At 44.5% G+C, this 18,251-nt stretch overlaps 1 protein-coding gene across 2 annotated transcripts in view; it reads left to right on the top strand.

Annotated features, from left to right (window-relative positions):
- The window catches only part of ADAMTS17 (ADAM metallopeptidase with thrombospondin type 1 motif 17), a 1,096,962-nt gene that overhangs the window by 324,855 nt on the left and 753,856 nt on the right, over positions 1–18,251 (top strand). The gene's annotated exons all lie outside the window — the stretch shown is intronic.

The following is an 18,251-nucleotide window of genomic DNA, read 5'->3' as shown; positions in this document are numbered from 1 at the left end:
TTAGTTTCTGTACTTCTTGCTGCCCTTGGAGGGAAAGCTGCAGTCACATCCCTTTTACATAAGAGCTGTTCCGATCCTTTGATTGCTTGTGCCCATCCCTGAAATTGTTCTACAACGTCTCAAGTAGTTTTAATGCCAGTGTGTCATTTATTTCCACTTTTAAGCCCTTAAAATACTGCGTGCATCTCTGACGTCAGACAAATATTTCAGTTTTAGTTTTCATTAAAGTAAGCAAATTTCCAGTCTTGAATACAAAATTGCATAGCACCTTGCATAATATCCCTCCAGACCAAGGAAGCAACGCAGCAGATCCTTGTTTCCTGGACTGGAGGTATTTTTAGTTTATCTCCAGGAGCGGCTCCTGTAGGGGCAAAGCGGCGGGCGGGGGCACAACAACATAAAGAAATTAAAAAAGAAAGAAACTTACCTCCACCGCCACCGTACTGATCTTCTGGCTCCCGCTCCACTCGCTGCAGGCACAGGCTCCCAGCCTGCCCTGCGAACAATTCTAATGCTGCTCTCACATGCATGAGAGCAGCATTAGGACTGGCCAGAGTTCCCTGGCTTGGTGCTCTGAGGCAGAGTGGGAGTCTCTGCCTGCTCTTTCCAACCCGGCAACACAGTGACAGGTTGGAGAGAGCTCAGTGTGCATGTGTTTGGCTGGCCCGAGACGGCCGGCCAAACACACATGTGCACTGAGGGGAATGCTGTGCAGTCCCCCACCGTCCCTGTCATCTCCTGTGGCTCCACCCCCCTGAAAAATGAAAACAATAATCAACAATGTTTATTATCGTTTCTATTTTTCATTTTGCAGCTCCTGCTGCTTGCGGGGGGTCGACGCTTCTCTGGCATAGCGCAGGAGCCTTGCCAGTTTATCTCTTCAGACACTCTTTAGGTTTTACCCCTTCACAGTTACTGTGGTATCTTAAATGAGCAACGCAGGGCAACCCCAGACCGTATTTTTCTACTTTAATTGTTGAGCCAATTACCTTCAAAACTTTCAGTGTTTTTTCAAGAGTGGCATCAAACTCTTCCCATTTGCTCCCATAAATAATAATGTCATCTTGAAAATACTCTACATTACTGATGTTTTTAAATAGTTGGTGCATTGCCATTTAGAATTCCACAGATTCAGTGGCGTTTCAAAAGACATGAACCTAAACCTATACACCGTCGAGGGTATGGTAAAAGACAGAAATATTATGGTATCTTGATGACATGTTAGTTAATTAGACACAGATCAGAGGTCCAAAACTAAAGATATAGTAGCTCCCATCAGCATAGCCAACATCTTATTAATAGTTAACAAGTGATGCCAGTCTACCACGTTGCTAGCATTCAGGTCTCTAAGCCACATTGAAGCTTCTTGTGCTACTATTATCTCCTCGCTGTGCTGCTTTTCTAGGACTCTTTTAGTTCCTCAATTAATGTTATTATTTCTGCATGCACCATGGGTACCCCAGGAAATGCTGCATTCTTAAGAATTATCTTATGCTTATATCCCTTCATCATTCTCAACTTCTCGCTACACACTTTGGGAATTTCTGCTTCCATTTCTTGTTTACACTCTGCTTCTCTGATTGTCCCACTCTTAAAAATTGCAAATCTAAAGTCCTTTGCTGTGGCCATTGCTAACAGACATCCACCATCATTTGTTATGTGTACCTTGGCCCTCATTCCACTACCTTTCAATTCTATGTTGATTTTGAAGAACCCTACAACCTCAATGTTCTTCCTTCTACAAGACATTAGTCGTAAGTTAGGTTCATGCTGATACATATGTTGCTTCTTTTCCCCAAAGAAAGATACACCTAAATAGTTCATCAGTCACACTTCCTCACCTCCGAACTTGATCTTGCAGGAAGAGATATGATGTTCTTCCCCAGTTCTCCACACTGTAGAAAAATATCTGTATCGTCTTCTCCTCCTTTGCTTTACTCTAAGGCATTCAGCCCCTGAACCCGCCGTTCATTTGTCTCCTCTTCCACTGCATCATCTTGCAAAATGGGCTCTCTTCCTTGAAATAAGGAAGAGTTACAGACACAACTGGAATGGGAAAAATGTAACACATGGTTGAAGGATATTGAAAGGAAAATGGTTAAATACTGAGAAGAAATTAATGAAACCAGATATAACAAACCTTAACGTGATGTCTTTGATTAGTGCAATGGCCATGTTTATGACCATGCTGCATGCCTTGCACAGAGACAGTGGCAAAAACGGACTCTCAAAAAACATCGTTGACAGTATCTTCTGTAGCCTCGAGTAGCCCTGAAGAACGTGGTAACAATAAAAATTGACCAACCATGTCAAGAGTGAAATTCAAGATCACAAAATGTGTAGTTCAAAATAAATGGATGAAAGTGAAAGATAAATTAAAACAGAGTCTTGGAGAACCCTAAAAGTCACGTGTCGATCGTCCTAGTAATCCATCCTAGTTTTCAACATCTTTCCAAAGAAATTCCAGAAAAGGTTTTTCTTGTATTGCAGAAAGGACTTTCCTTTGCTCCCAAAACTGGGGCCATTCTATTTGTTAGAAGAGTTTGTCTTTGTAGGTTTCTCAGAAAATTAGGGTGGAAAAGTTTTTGTCAGACTTATCCCAAGCAACTACAGATGCAACTAAATTTCCCTTTAAAGCTGCAAGATACATGTCCACCAACCACAAATGAGGCGATCGTATTGTATGAACAGACAGTAAGTAATGACTTCCAAAAATAAGTTATTAATCTTCAATATTACTTATAATTATGTAATTTCAAGAAAAGCACGGCATCTGAAATTGCAAAGTGATAACACTTTTGTTATAAAGGATGCCAAGAAAGACAGAGCAGTAGTGATTATGGACTGAGAGTGGTAGCTTAAAAAACATTGCAATACCATAAATACCCTTGCAAGTTCTTAAATGGAATTGCTTTACCCTCACGTGTGTCATCCAAATATCAGGGGAAATCATATCGAGGCTTATGTCCGGCCACAATGCCATGTCTAAAATTAGCAGTGTCAGAATAATTACTTTTTTGCATGGGTATTCTTTTAAGCCTACAAACTGCCAGACAGTTATAGGGAAAATCTAGCTACTTGTGGAATAAAGGCCTAGCCAAGTGATATCTTCTGAGGAATTTGAGGATGCAATTATATTGATTTAGATTTGATTAATGTTATGGTTTATTGACCTGCTATACTCTAGCACAAACATTTGTAGTCTGGTATACGCCGCATTTGGTAGTTGGTAATCTAGTATGCCTTTCCATAGCTAGCAAATAGTATGGTACTCTCCTGTTTTTGTAGCGTGTAATGGGCATGTTCTTGCATGCTTAGTTGTGATGTTGAACATTCTTGCATCAGCTGTTGGTAGTCTGGTTGCTTGTGTGAGAAGTTGATTATCTGCTATAGTCTTACATGCTGATGTGTAGTTTGGTACACCCCTGAAGGGCTAGCTGTCAATCTGGAACGCTCTTGCTTGAGTGATTTGTCATTTGGTGAGTTCTTGCAATCAGGAGAATGATCCTGTACGTTGTTGTTTGCATAGTTGTCAATATGGTACACTTTCATGGGTAGTGGTGATCTGGTATGCTGTTGCAGGGGTGATGCACTTTCACCTGGGTAGTCGGTAATGTTAGCGGAAAACGTGATATTTTCCTGCATTATGAATCTAAACATGATCGTCTCTCGTAAGCCTCCCGCCCTCCTCGCCCCCCTTCACCGACTCATACCCACGATGAGCGCTGCCTCGGCCTCTTGTGCCTGTTTTGGGATTTCGTCATTCTGTGTTAATTACAGGTGCAAGCATTCGTTTCGACGCGAGGAGTTGCGGGGAGAGGGGGCGCCGTCCGTAGGAGAAATGTGCTCCAATTACGGAGCAGGACGTTGTGATCCTCTGTGGATAAACAGACCGTGCACGGGTGTTCTGACATAAAAGGTTTTGGTAAGCATCCCTCAGCTGAGCAAGCAGATTTCTAATGCCAGATAAACACTCACCACGTGTGTACTAAACATGAGTTCTCCGAGAATCGACTATAAAGGGCACGAGGAGGAGCCTTCCTCTCTTCCTTGGGCATGTAGCTGTCTGCTCGTAGGGCAGGGACTGTCAAACGCTGCTGTCCCGATGGGTGTTGTAGACGTGACTTCTGTTTTATACCATGCTTGCTGCCGCCATTTCTTATCACATTATCGACCTTGCACGGGATTCGGATGTGTCACCTACAGGATACGCACATGTGGGTGCACACGACTTGACAACCCTACTTTTACAGTCTCGCAAGAACACTAACTTCAGTTCAACTTGCCATCCCCAAATCGCAATTTAACCAGCTGAGGATGTAGCTTTCTTTGTGCCTTCGTACCCCTCCATAACCTGTATAACAGAAACAGTCAGACCTGATGCCCTTTAGATCATTATTATCATAATAGTTTAGGAATCCATTTAAAGGAGATCTTGAGTACCCACAACGAAAGTACCACCTGGGGTCACAAAAGATGAGGAAACATACATTTTGACCAATAGAACAGAGGCGCTTGCAAAGTAATTAAGTGGATCGAAGTTGTGCAGACTTGACCTGCTGTGGCTCAAGTGGCCACTTCAATAACATTTGAAATGTGGAGTAACAAGGTAGCACTAACCATGCAGGGTCTGAGTAGCCAGAGGGCACCAGAGAAAAACCCCATTAGGCTGAGGGCCAGGGGGTATGGACAGCTGCTCAGCCTGGCACATAGGCCAGTAGGAAGGCAAACATATATAATATATAGACACATATATAGCTTTGCCCTTCTAAACCTTCCCAGAGAAGGTTTGACTCATTCATCATGCTCACTCAGTACTCTTTCGGTCAGCTATGAATACGTTTTACTGGGCTGCTTAAGGCACCTTAGTTGGCGCCATGGTGGTTGTGCATGGAATGCTGAGGTAAGTGTACTGAAGACAGATCAAAGGGAACCATTGAGCCTCTAACTCTAATGTAACATACGAAGAAGAGATACCATCAGTGAAAGAACCAACCACTGACAACGCCTGAAAACGAGTGACAATGTACTCATAACAGCACCTTAAATTAAATAGAGATGCCGAAAAGTACACCTCGGCCCTCTTTAGAGTTACTCGGGTTTCTTCTTCCGGTTCAGTTCTTCATCCTAGAGTCACTGATGGTGAAGGTACTGGTAACTAATGGAGGTGGTGCTTACAGAATTACAGGTGTAAGCCTAAAGTTCTCCTCAGAAATGGAGAATTACGGAGGAATTACTCATTCTAGGTTTCACTCTCCACCCAATAATTCTTCATTTTCGTCTCCCCGCATTCTTGGGGATTATACACACGAGAGAGATCATATTTTAAGCTTCTAAAAGTGAATATCTTGACAGTGCCAAAATACATGTGTTATAAAGAAAATACCAATATAAATTTGATCAGAATATGTGCCTTCTTTAGACTAATCATTTGCATTAATTTGGATTTTCATTTATTAAAATCAACAAATTGAAAAGGATGAAACCTGAAAGCACTATTCTCATTTAGTTAATTGATAAAAAACACACCTGTCCTTTATGTGCTAGTCTAGCCACTGGAAGGAAAGATGGACAGCATGTACGGAACCTTTATAAATCATCCTGACTGTGTCTGTTGTCTGTAAGTCTAACACACTCTGATCACCCACCTAAAAGGTTCACTGTTTTAAATGTGGCAGAGGCTCACTTGAACTGGGCAAGCTGAACCTAATTGTTTTCACTGGGAGACATATACCCCCGCCTCCAGCCCCAGGAACATTGAAGTCCTGTTATCCATCCTTCAAAACACTAGTATGATTAAAATATGATTAGCAAGTCCAAAAAATTGCCACTCATGCTTGCTAACTTCTAAAACAGGTAAACTCCCATGCAATAGATGAAAAGTAAACATACTAATAAAATAATTTAAAAAAGATCGCCTGATTGGGGGGAAGCACTCTTCTGTTTAAACCGAGGAAAGCAACATCCATAAATATAACTAAACTGGCTGTGTTTCATATCTCCTTAGCACTTGAGGCCAGATGTACGAAGCTTTTTGCATGGCGCAAACAGCAAATTTCCTATAGACCACTGCCTGCTCTGAAAAAATGAAACAAAAACGTTTCATTTTTTCGTTTGTATTGCAACTCGTTTCCTTTAAGGAAAACAGGCTGCAATACAAAAAAAACCTGCTTTATTAAAAAGCAGTCACAGACATGGTAGTCAGCTGTCTCGAGCAGGCCACCATCCCTGTGAGCGCTGTGAATCACAAGGGGATCGCAAATTGCGATCCACCTCATTAATATTAATGGGGTGGGTCTTTGCGACCCCCTTGCGATTCGCAGATGGTGTCAGGGATACCATCCTGCATCCTGGTTTGCGACTTGCAAATTGCGAGTCGCTCAGACTCGCAATTTGCGAGTCGCAAACTCAGAAGTTGCTACATCTAGCCCTTAATGCCTATGTTGGACCTGGCCTTTTTTGCAGGGTCATCCCCAAACATTTTGCCTCCTTCCTTCTACTTTTTCTGACCTGTTTTTCTTGGCTTTAGGATTCTAGGCTCTTTACCACTGATAACTAGGGCTAAAGTGTGCATATGCAGTCTGTCTAAATTGTATTGGTGATTGGTTTATCCATGATTGGCATATTCAATCTACTAGTAAGTCCGTAGTAAAGTGCACCAGAGGTACCCAGGACCCGTAAATCAAATGCTACTAGTGGGCCTGCAGCACCGATTGTGCCGCCCACACGAGTGGCCCTGTAAAAATGGCTCAGACCTGCCACTGCAGTGTCTCTGTGTGCAGTGTTGAACTGCCAGTTGGACCTGGTAAGTGTACCCACTCACCAGGCTCAAACCTTCCCTTTTACTACATATAAGTCACCCCTAAGGTAGACCCAAGGCAGCCCTTGGGCAGAGTGCTGTGTATTGCATAGGTAGGACATGTACTGGTGTGTTTTAAATGTCCTGATAGTGAAATACTGCTATATTCATTTTTCACTACTGCAAGGCCTATCTCTCCCATGGGATAACATGGAGATTGCCTTGAAATATCTTTTAAGTGCAGTTTCCCATTGGTAGCAGATAGAAAGTTGGAGATTGGGGTCTCTGAACTCACAATTTAAAAATACATCTTTTAGTGAAGGTGGTTTTTAAATTGCCTGTTTGAAAATGCCACTTTTAGAAAGTGGGCATTTTCTTGCTTAACCATTCTGTGCCTCTGTCTGGCTGTGGAATGCACATCTGAGTCAGGATGACAGTTGGGCTGGTTGTGAATTCACTCCATTCACAAAGGGAGCTGACATGTGCCCTGCCTATCCAGATGGGTCTTCCTGGGTTAGCGTGGTGGGAAGAGCTGACGCCTGCGCCTGAATAGGGCTGTGCCTGCCCTCACACAATACAGTCTCCAACCCCTTAGAGTGTGTCTGGGGCCAGGACTGGGAGAGGCAGGGTCTTGTGAACTACAAATACTTTGCTTAGAAGTTTGCCTACTTCAAAGGCAGAAATGAGTATAAGTATTGGACTGCTGACCCCACAACTTTAGAACACATCTGCATCAAGAGGAGATTATGCCAAAGAGAAGAGCTGAAGAGCTGTGAGGAGGAGTACTCTCCCTTTGCTGTGGATGCTTTGCTGGGTTGGCCTGCAATTGCTGCTTCTTCTTTGTAGAGGACATAGACTGGACTTTGCTGTGCATCCTACTTGTGAAGTTTCTCCAAGGGCTTGGACTGAGCTTGCCTCTTATTAAGAAGTTTCAGGGATAGCAAAGACTCCACCTACCAGCCTCTGGGTTCACTTGCTGAGGACCCTGACTCACCAGGTGGTGCCCACTCCAGTTCGAGGGCCCTTGGGAGTGAAAGCTGGCTAAAAAACAAGAATAACCAGGCACATCGACCCCGGACGACTCCAGAACTGGTGCTGCTGGCCGAATTCGCTTCGCTGACTACATCCAAAGCCATGGTCCCCACTGAAGTGCGACGACGGCGACCGAAGCCGCAGGCCCGACATCGTTGCAGTGCCTCTGAAGTCCCGCAACATCATGTGTCCCGAGTGCTGTGTCACCAATGTCCATGACACCGTGTGGTGTGACTCCGACCTCGCAAGGTTGCCACATCACGTCTTGACCCGCTGGAGTCATCAACCCCGCTGGATTATAGGTAACCGACGCCTTACCACCAATGCTGCCTCACCTCAGCTGCCTCCTTAAGGAACCAATGCCTCATCTCCTCTGCATAGCAGTAAGGAACCATCACCTCTCCTCCTGTGTTGCAGTACAGAACCAGCACCACACTGGCTCCAGCAATGCCTCACCTCCCCAACTCCGTGCCATGTCTTTGATTCTGCCTTGTTTCTAAGGTACTGTACCTGGGGTCCGTGCGACTCTGTGACTGGGATGGCACTCCTTTGCCAGTGGTGTCAGACTATTGGAAACAACTCCGTCACGATGCAGTGATAGGACAAGTTGGTGCGATTGTGTTTCTGAGCACTTTTATCAGGAATTAATCTTTTAAAATTCATGTCTTTGCTTGTGAATGTTTGATTTTTGTCATTTTTATTTTGTTTTACTTAGATAAATCTTGGCTATGTTTGTAAACCAGTGTGGTGTCCATCTATAGTGTTTTCACTGTGTTACTGTGTGTGTGTGTGTAGAAATACTTAACACACTGCCTCTGAGATAAGCCTGACTTCTCGTGCCAAGCTACCAAGGGGGTGACCTGGGTTTTCTTAAGTGTGTGACTCCCTTACCCTGACTAGAGTGAGGGTCCCTACTTGGACAGGGTGCAAACTACTACCAACTAGATACCCATTTCTAACAGCCTATATCAGGGCTACTAAGGGCCTGATTTAGAACTCGGTGGACGGATTACTCCGTCACAATGGTGACCGATATCCTGTCCACCGAAATCTAAATCCCATTCCAGGCTATGGGATTTCGATTTTGGCGGAGGGGATATCTGTCATAGTTGTGGCAGAGTATTCTGTCCGCCAAGTTCTCAATCTGGCCCTAAGTCTTGGCAGAAGACATTTCTAGGAGTGAAGGTCTAAGCTGTTTCCTCTGTTCACCCAATAAAATGGGGCACACACAAATTATATGAAGTAATGTTTCACTCCAGGTATGACATAGACAGTGGGTTGAGCATTTATTTGTTAAATGTTGACCAGGCATGTCTAATTTCCAATGCTGGTGTGGTTAAAAAAACAACTGTGTACAAAGCGCTGTCTAATTGGTTTTTGCTAGCGGGACAGGTAGCTAATTAGCCAATTCCTTTTCTGAAAAACCTCCCAAAATGCAATCTGCACATTACTTTTTAATAAAATGCTCAGAATCCCTAATGTAGGATAATGCTTTAACCTGTTTGTTTAATAGTGTTTTAAAAAGGTGAATGATGTGAGGTCTCTCACAAAGTTTGCATCTGCAAAGTAATGCCTTTAATAGATAAAGTGTCTGTGGAGACTATTAAAAATGGTTTGTTATATAGCAGCTCTAAGGGAATTTTCTGTAGCATTGCGCAATAAGTAGCAAAAACCCAACATTCGCTATATCAGCTTGTGAAAGGCTTCTGCAAACAGAATTCTAGCCTTATTTTCACTTGAATGGTTGGTTAGACCGCAAATGTATGGCCTCCCTTGCACACAGGCATAATGTCCTGCTGTCATCAAATGATTATAGAAATGTTGTACTTATGACCGTTATTGGGTGTTCATTGGTTGGAGAGTAAAAGTTGTGTAAATTATTACAGCAAGATATAACAGCATGCGTCAAGGCAGCAGCTTTGGCTTTTAATGAGGCTAGATGCTCACTGGTTGTCCCACGATCCTCAATCCATACATCCAAGTAGCTATATTTCTTTTTTTTCCTCAAATGTTGTGGATGTACCAATATTACATTTTATGCATTTTTTTGGAAAAAAACTAAACTGCTGACAATTAAAGTGCTTGCTTTATTTGTCTGCTTGTCATCTGTGATATGATTATATAAAGCTTCCAAGGACTTTTATCGACAACTCATTGTGTAATTGAACATGATCTTTTCATCAAAATATTGAAATGATTGAAGATGAAGTTTACATAACCTGGGTGGGCAATTTTACCCTAATGGCCTCTGGCAGACAGCTATATAGAGATTATAAAGAGATTATAAAGAAGTGGGGCCAGCACAAAGCCATGTCAAACCTCTGTTGGTAATAATCATCTTTGTTGGTTGGTTGTGAGCAGTTTTCCTTGGAACCATGTGTTCCAGTATGAAAATTAGTGGTGTTCAGTATCATGCTAATTAGCTGTATCCAAAATGTATCTGATGTACACGTTGAGTGGTCGAATTGTGTATGTGAAAAATGAAGAACAACATTCGTTTAAACACAGACATTTTTATTACCCGAATTCAAAATTGCTAGTGGATTCAGTATTTAAAATCAAGGCCAGGCACATGGATTAAATGGTGAGATTAGGTGAGCACCCCTCCTTTGGATCAAAAGGGAGGTAATTGTTACCTCCAAAAAATAAAATTCTCTGCCCTGTGTCCTTTGCCATTCTTTAAGATGAGCCCCGGGGCTTTTTAGAGAAGGTGAGACTCTCATGATTTGTCCAGTTCACCTCGTGTCTTGATTGACTTTTAGAGTTTTCAGGAAACTGTCTTTCAACAGGGCAGCTGGGATGTGGCAGAAGGATCAAAAAGTCATCTTTGAACATAAACTGTGTAATCCTAACTGCACGAGGTTATTTCCCTAATCTTTTCATCTTCTTTCCTTGCTTTTGCAAATAGTTTGATCAAGAGAAAGAAATAATGGCATGTTTGACGAAGCATGCACTAGTTTGAAAAATTGAGGTTCAGCTTACATCTAGAGGACCTGTGCTCACCCAGTTCCAGGAGAGCAGCTTTGGCTTACTTTATGGAATATATGAGGTACCCTGTGCTAAAGACTCTTAATGCCATGGAGGGTAGACTTGTTACTGTAAAGAAGAAGTTAAAAGCAACAGTTCTGGTGGGTACAACTACCTGTGGATTCCTCACCTTATGAATTCTCACAGTGCACCAGCATTTGACGGAAATTTTCTTCCTAGCTCCTCACGTCGACGAGGATTTCACAATTGCACAACTCTGCACGCGACTCCGTCTAATGTTATCGGAGCCATAAGAAGTCCTCGCCGGCGTGCTGACGTCAGTTCCCTTTTTTCCACGCCTTCAATGGCAACGTTTTTTTCCTACCTCTTGGCAGTTACTGTTTCGAGGGAATTGTTTTAGAGCGCTACAATGTCTCCACCGCAAAATCAGGATTTAAGCCTTGTAGGGAGTGTGGTGGTCACATGTTGGTGACTGATCCGCATGAAAATTGCCTTGGTGCCTGAGCTCGGATCACGACATGGAAGGGTGCGTGTCCTGCCAGCTGATGAACCCGAACGCCTTGAAAGAGAGATAGGCTAAGCTTTTCGTGCCAAAAACTAAGAAGGAGCAGAGGGGTCACTGAAGATCAAAGGCAAGGGACCCTTTGTTGCATAGATCCTCAAGGTCTCATAAGAAGCGACGCCGACAGCATGAATCATGACATCGTTCATCCTGAGATCAGTCTTGGTCTTCTCCGAGATGGCGCCACATAGCATGGGAGATCAGCCCTACAGAGTCCACAGGCTTCTCTGGTGTCGACTTTAATTGAGATCTCCGAATCCCCATCAAGCCCAATAGCTCATTTTTCTCCTGCATCCACTTATGATCAGGAGTCGGGTGTACAAGCATCGGATCCAGTCCAACCATCTCAAGAGGAGCAAGGGTTTCCTGCCTTCCCGGCTCCTGGAAAAGATCCATCAGCATTGCTCAATACTATGTTTAGCATATTTAACAGAGCTATGGCCCCCTCTGGTGCACCTGCTGGTCCCACGGGTCCCTTGGCATTCACGCTGGGGTCACCGGTGCTGTACAAGCAGGCCACGTTTGTACCCTTTCTTCCATGTGAAGATACTGGTTCGGCACCAGTGATGTCACCACCTCTACCCCAAATGATGGTGCCAGTGTCACTGACAGTCGATACCGGCGCCTGATGGATCCCGATCGGCCGTGGTGTGTATTCGCCTCCCTCTCCTCCTCCGCCAGAGTTACCTTCTACTTTGAAGTCAGCATCTTCAAGGTCGGTTAACTCTCTGTCAATGCCACGTTTGGAGTCCAGACTGAGATCGAGAAGGAGAGCCTTGAGACTCTTTGAGGAGCAAGAGTATCGACAACAACTATTGGAGGAAGGAGACATTCCAGAGCCTGCTGGTGAATTTCAGGGCCTAGACTTTGCTAGTGGTTTGGATACATCCCCTGAGTGGGAGTTTTCATCCCTTGGAGGTGAACTAGTAGCAGAGGCAGCTTCTTACCACGGCGTGATAAGGAAGGCTGCAGAATTTTTGGACTTACCACTACCTGCATAGGAGAAGAAAACAAATATTTTAACTGAGGTGTTGCATCCCTTGGCTACATCTTCTGAACCTCTCCTCCCTTTCAATGATGCCCTCACTGAGCCCATTTTAGAAATTTGGAGGAAACCTGTTACAACACCTGTGGTTTCTAAGACTGTGGCTAGGAGGTACAAAGTTGCTCCTGGAGATCCTCAGTTCCTATCACAGCATCCAACACCTGAGAGTTTGGTGGTGCAAGCTTCTTGTTCTGCACGGTCGGCTCCTGGTTCGTTCCCTATGAATCCATCTGAAAGGGAGTCTAAACGTATGGAGCTGACAGCTAAGATATGCTTCTCCTCAAGCACCATGGCGTTAAAGTCTCTGAATGCTATATGTGTGCTGGGGAGGTATATCTGTGCCTTAATGGACACAGTAAGAGCAGTTGTACCAAAATTGCCACAGGATGTGCGGGGGCACTTTAATGAAATTCTGCAAGACATTTAAGCGGCAGCAAAGCAGGTCATTCAATCTGGTTTGTGTACTGCAGACTCGGTTGCTAGGGCTATGGGCACTTCTGTAGCAACCAGGAGGCATGCGTGGCTCAGTGATTATGGTTTCTCCTCTGATGTTCAGACTACGCTGATGGACCTCCCTTTTGATGGAGAGAAGCTGTTTGGGGCTAAAACGGACTCAGCCTTGGGCAGATTTAAAGAAAGCAGGGTTACTGCAAAATCTATGGGTCTTCAAGCATCATCTTCTGCACCCTTTAGGTCTATTTTAAGATTCAGAGGATTTGGTCATGGGTCCTCATTTCGTGGAAGGCTACAATTCAATGTCCAGCAGCCTACCAACCCTCTCTACAGGTCTTATAGGGGCCAAGGAACAGTTAAAATGCAAGGAGCCACACAGCACCCCTCTGCTTCATCCTCATCGTCTGGGGGAGCCCATAAAGGAAAGTAGCCCTAGTTTTCACTCCATATACCAGCATGTTTTACCCGTAGGGAGAAGGCTGTTACATTTTCTCCATGAATGGGAGTTAATTACATCGGACTCTTGGGTGCTGAGTATAGTGGGAAAAGGTTATGGCCTTCCTTTTCGGTAGTCTCCCCGTCCCCCTCCCTTTCCCCCTCCCGTCATTCATTCTACACAGAAGAGCATCTCTGTTGCTTCAGCAGGAGGATCATGCCCTTTTCTTAAAAGGTGCAGTGAAGTTGGTTCCAGAGCAGGAAAAGGGTAAGGGATGTTATTCAAGGTATTTCCTGATTCCCAAGAAGGATGGTTGATTGAGGCCTATCCTGTATCTAAGGATTTTGAATTGGTTCCTCAAACACAGGAAGTTCAAAATGCTGACCCAAGCACAGGTGCTTCTTGCGTTGAACAAAGAAGACTGGATGGTGTCTATCGACTTACAGGATGCTTATTTTCATATCCATATTCTGAAGATGCGCAGGAAGTATCTCCGGTTCATGGTAGGGTCGCAACACTAACAGTTTATGGTCCTTCTATTTGGTCTTAATTCCACACCTCGAGGCTTCACAAGGTGATGGCAGTGGTTGCAGCAGACCTCAGAAGGAAAGGAATCAGTATTCCCTAACCTGGAGGATTGGCTGATCAAAGCCAGGTCCCCAGAGCTCGTGCTGCATCACTTGCAGGAGACAACCCAGTTGTTGTTCAACCTGGGCTTTACGGTAAATGTGGCCAAATCTCACCTGGAGCCCTCTCAGTGCCTCTTGTTCAGGGGTGCAGTACTGGACACAACATTGAATCAGGCCTACCGCCCCTCTTCAGAGGATTCAGGACATTCAGGCGATGATTCCAATGTTTCAAAAGGGAGCGGCTGTTCCAGTTCTCAAGGTCCTATGTCTGCTCGGTCTGTTCGCTTCCTGCATTCTGTTGGTCACTCTTGCACGTTGGTACATGAGGGCTCTCCAGTGGTTTCAACACAAAGGGGATCTCGAGGAGTCGATAACGATCTCCAGAGATGCTGCACTGGATCGACGATGGTGGTCTGTGGACGGCAACCTCTCTCAATGAAGGCCGTTTTGTCATCCACCTCCGGTGACCACAGTCATAATGGATGCTTACACTCTAGGGTGGGGAGCTCATCTGGGGGATCTGGAGATCAAAGGCCATTGGTCTCCAGTAGAACAGATGTTTCATATCAATCTGTTAGAATTGCGGGCAATACGTCTGGTTCTCAAGGCCTTCCTCCCATCCATTTGCGGTCAGTCAGTTCAAGTCTTGACATATAACACTACCGTGATGTGGTACATCAACAAGTAGGGAGGAGTAGGATTGTACCTTCTCTGCAGAAGGTCTCTCTGGCTATGGTCCTCGGCACAGGACCATCAGATTTGTGTAGTAGCGAACTATCTGGCCAGAGTTCTCAACGTACGTGCGGACAATCTTAGTTGGCACTTCTCGACCGAACATGAGTGGCGTCTCCATTCGGACGTGGTTCTTCACGTCTTCCAGATGTGGGGAGTTCCTCAGATAGAACTGTTTGCCTCTTCGATCTGCAGCCTCCAGTATTCTGTGCAGGCGGCTTTGGGGGACGCGTTTCAGCTGTCTTGGTGCGACCAACTGCTTTTCTCCCATACCCTTGACTCCTCAAGTTCTGATAAGATTTGCCAAGATCGAGCTCAAGTCATTTTAATAGCCCCAGATTATGCAAGAAGAGTGTGGTACACAGACCATCTTCAACTCTTACTGTGCCATCCGCTCCATCTCCCTCACAGGGTAGACCTCCTCTGCAGTCGCAGGGTCAGCTTCCACTTCCAGACCCTGCACCTACATACCTCCAGAGGTAGTGGATGTTATCTTATCGGCCAGGCAACACTCCCCCAAGACTGTCTATGCCGACAGATGGACCAAATTTGTTACTTGGTGTGGATAGAGACAAATTAATCCCTTAAAGGCCCATTTATCTGATATTTAGCTTTTTGCCCTTTTCTTGGCATAGAAGGGTTGCGCAGTTGCAACAGTGAAAGGCTATTTGTCAGTGCTGTGGGCTTTTTTTTGCCTTCCTGATCAGCCTTCATTATTTAAGTCCCCTATAGTTCTTAGGTTTCTTAAAGGCTTAACTAACAAGTTTCCCCCTACTCCGTTTATAATGCCTCAGTGGGATTTGAATTTAGTTTTGACTTTTTTAATGGGTTCACCATTTGAGCCTTTGCATACTTGCCTGTTGAGGCTTTTAGTTTTAAAAACAGTGTTCCTAACAGCCATCATGTCTGCTTGACGAGTGAGTGAGCTTCATGCTTTTAGTGTGAAACCTCCTTTTACAACCTTTCATACTGACAAGGTGGTGCTGTGAACCAGGGCGGCTTTCCTTCCTGAAGTAGTTACTCCCTTTCATCTAGAACAATCTATAACACTCTTATCCTTTTACCCACCGCCTCATCCTTCAAAGGAGGAGGAAAGACTGCACCGCTTGGATCCAAGAAGGGCTCTGAGTTTCTACATTGAGAGGACGAGAGACTTCAGAATTGAGGATCAGCTTTTCATTGGATATGTGGGCAAAATGAAGGGTAAAGCCGTCCACAAGAAACTATTTCAAGGTGGGTCATTCTTTGCATAAAGATTTGTTATTCGTTAGCAAATAAGATTCCTCCTGAAGGTATTAGGGTCCATTCCACCAGGGCTAAGTCTGCAACTTCGGCTTTAGCTAGAGGTGTGCCAGTTGTTGATATTTGTAAGGCAGCAACTTGGGCTTCCCTCCACACTTTTGCAGAGCATTATTGCCTAGACTCAGAAGTTAGAAGTTAGGAGGGATGGCCATTTTGCCTGATCTGTTTTGCAGGACTTCGTGGTTTGACCAATCGGGCACCCACCTCCGAGTGCAGGACTGCTTTGGGATTCTGTTCTTAAGGTGAAGAATCCACAGGTAGTTGTATCCATCTGAAGAACAAGTTACTTACCTTCAGTAACGCTTTTTCTGGTGGATACAATAGCTACCTGTGGATTCCTCACAGTCCCACCCGCCTCTCCGTTGCATGTCTGGTCATACCAAGAGTTTGATTATTGTCATAGATAGAATGTATATATATTTTTGTTTTCATATAAACAGATATTGTGATCTATATATATTTGTGTGTATATATATATATATATATATATATATATATTTTTGTTTTTTTGGATTGGCACATTTTGTGCTTGTGAGGTCGTTATTCACCTATTCATCTCGAAGGCACAGTAAAAAATGGTGAAACTGACGTCAGCACACCATTGAGGATATGGCTCCGATGATCTCAGATGGAGTCACATGTGGAGCCGTGCAATTGTAACATCCTTGTCGATGTGAGGAGCTAAGAAGAACGTTTCCATCAAATGCTGGCGATTTGGGAGAATTCATAAGGTAAGGAATAAGCAGGTTGCTACTGTATCCACCAGAAGAAGCGTTGTCAAAGGTAAGTAACTTGTTCTCTGCATCCTTGTTAGCCTGGTGAGGAAGTATTCTTTTTAATGCTTGGTCACAGGCTGCTCCAGCTTCGTAGTACCAAAATTTTGATTAGTGGGTGGTGGACTTGGCCCTTTCTTCAGGGACACCACCATACTTTTTGCCTTCACCCTCCTGGTAACTGAACCCATTTTTGTTGGCTTTTAGGACTCTACGTCCTTCACCACTGTTAACCAGTAGTAAAGTGCTTGTGCTCTAACATGGTAGAATCGGCTTCTGCACATTATGCCCATTTAATTTATGTGTAAGTCACTAGTAAAGCGGTAGTACCTGTGCCCTGGCCCAGTAAGTTAGATGCTAAGTTAAATACTATTAGTGGGCCTGCAGCACTATTTGTGTCACCCACTTAAGTACCCTTTAAACATGGCTCGAACCTGCATTTTTAATGCCTATAAGATACCACTACGGTAGGCCATAAATAACCCATGGGGCACAGTGCAATTTATATAAAAAGAACGACATGTACTTTTAACTTTTACTTGTCCTGATAGTGAAAAATATCACTATTGCAAGGCTTATCTCTCACATAGGATAACATTGGAGTTACCTTACTGCATTTAATGAGCTGTAACGTCAAAATGGGAACAGATAAACAGTTCATGGTTTGGTGTCTTTGGAAGAGCAATGAAAAATCCTCTTTTTGGATTTTTGGTTACAATTTTGAAAATGCCAGTTTTAGAAAGTTGGCATTTTCCTGTCTTTACCACGTAGTTCCTGAAACCTGTCTCTGGTTCACCTGCATGGGTGTATTTGGCAGTTAGACTTTGTGTATTCTGCCTCGACAGCCACACACAATAGAGACCTGAGGTGTCCCTGGATGGCCATCACTGGCAGAATGGGGGGTGGAGTTAGGCACAGCCCCACCTACAGCTGATTGGGCTCTGTCCTGCCTCCACACAAAGAATTGAAAACCCCCAGGGAGTCAGGTCTAGAAGCTTCTCCTACTTCAAAGGAGGCACCAGGTATAAATATTGGACCTCAGACACCAAATCTTTAGTATACGTCTGGACCTGTGGAGACTCTGCCAGGAAGAAAGACAGCTGGTCTGCAAAAATGACTGCCCCTTTGCTGGACTGCTGCATTGCAGAACTGCTGCCTTGCTGGATTGCTGCCCCTTCTGCCGTCAAGCCTGAGTCGAGGGAGTGGATCAGGGACTCCTAGGGTGACTCAAATGGCTACTTTGCTGGCTTCCTGTTCAGAGCCACCGGGATATAACAGGCTTCCAACCACCTGAACCCACACCCAGATCCAGCTGGGGCAATCCCCTGACCTCCAAGCGTCGCCCCTCAGGTCCTGGACCCTTGGTGTGGCCTCAGTGGAGCTGAATTGAAGTTTTTGGGCATTACATGACTGCAGCTTGGCCTGTTGGTACCAAAACCGTGTCGCTCACACTGCTCAGCACCATGACATTCCGTCAGCCAAACCCTTTGTGGTACAGCA

The sequence above is a fragment of the Pleurodeles waltl genome, chromosome 3_1 (genome assembly GCF_031143425.1).
Source record: "Pleurodeles waltl isolate 20211129_DDA chromosome 3_1, aPleWal1.hap1.20221129, whole genome shotgun sequence".
Classification (NCBI taxonomy): domain Eukaryota; kingdom Metazoa; phylum Chordata; class Amphibia; order Caudata; family Salamandridae; genus Pleurodeles; species Pleurodeles waltl.
This window is presented reverse-complemented; position numbering and strand designations above follow the sequence as displayed.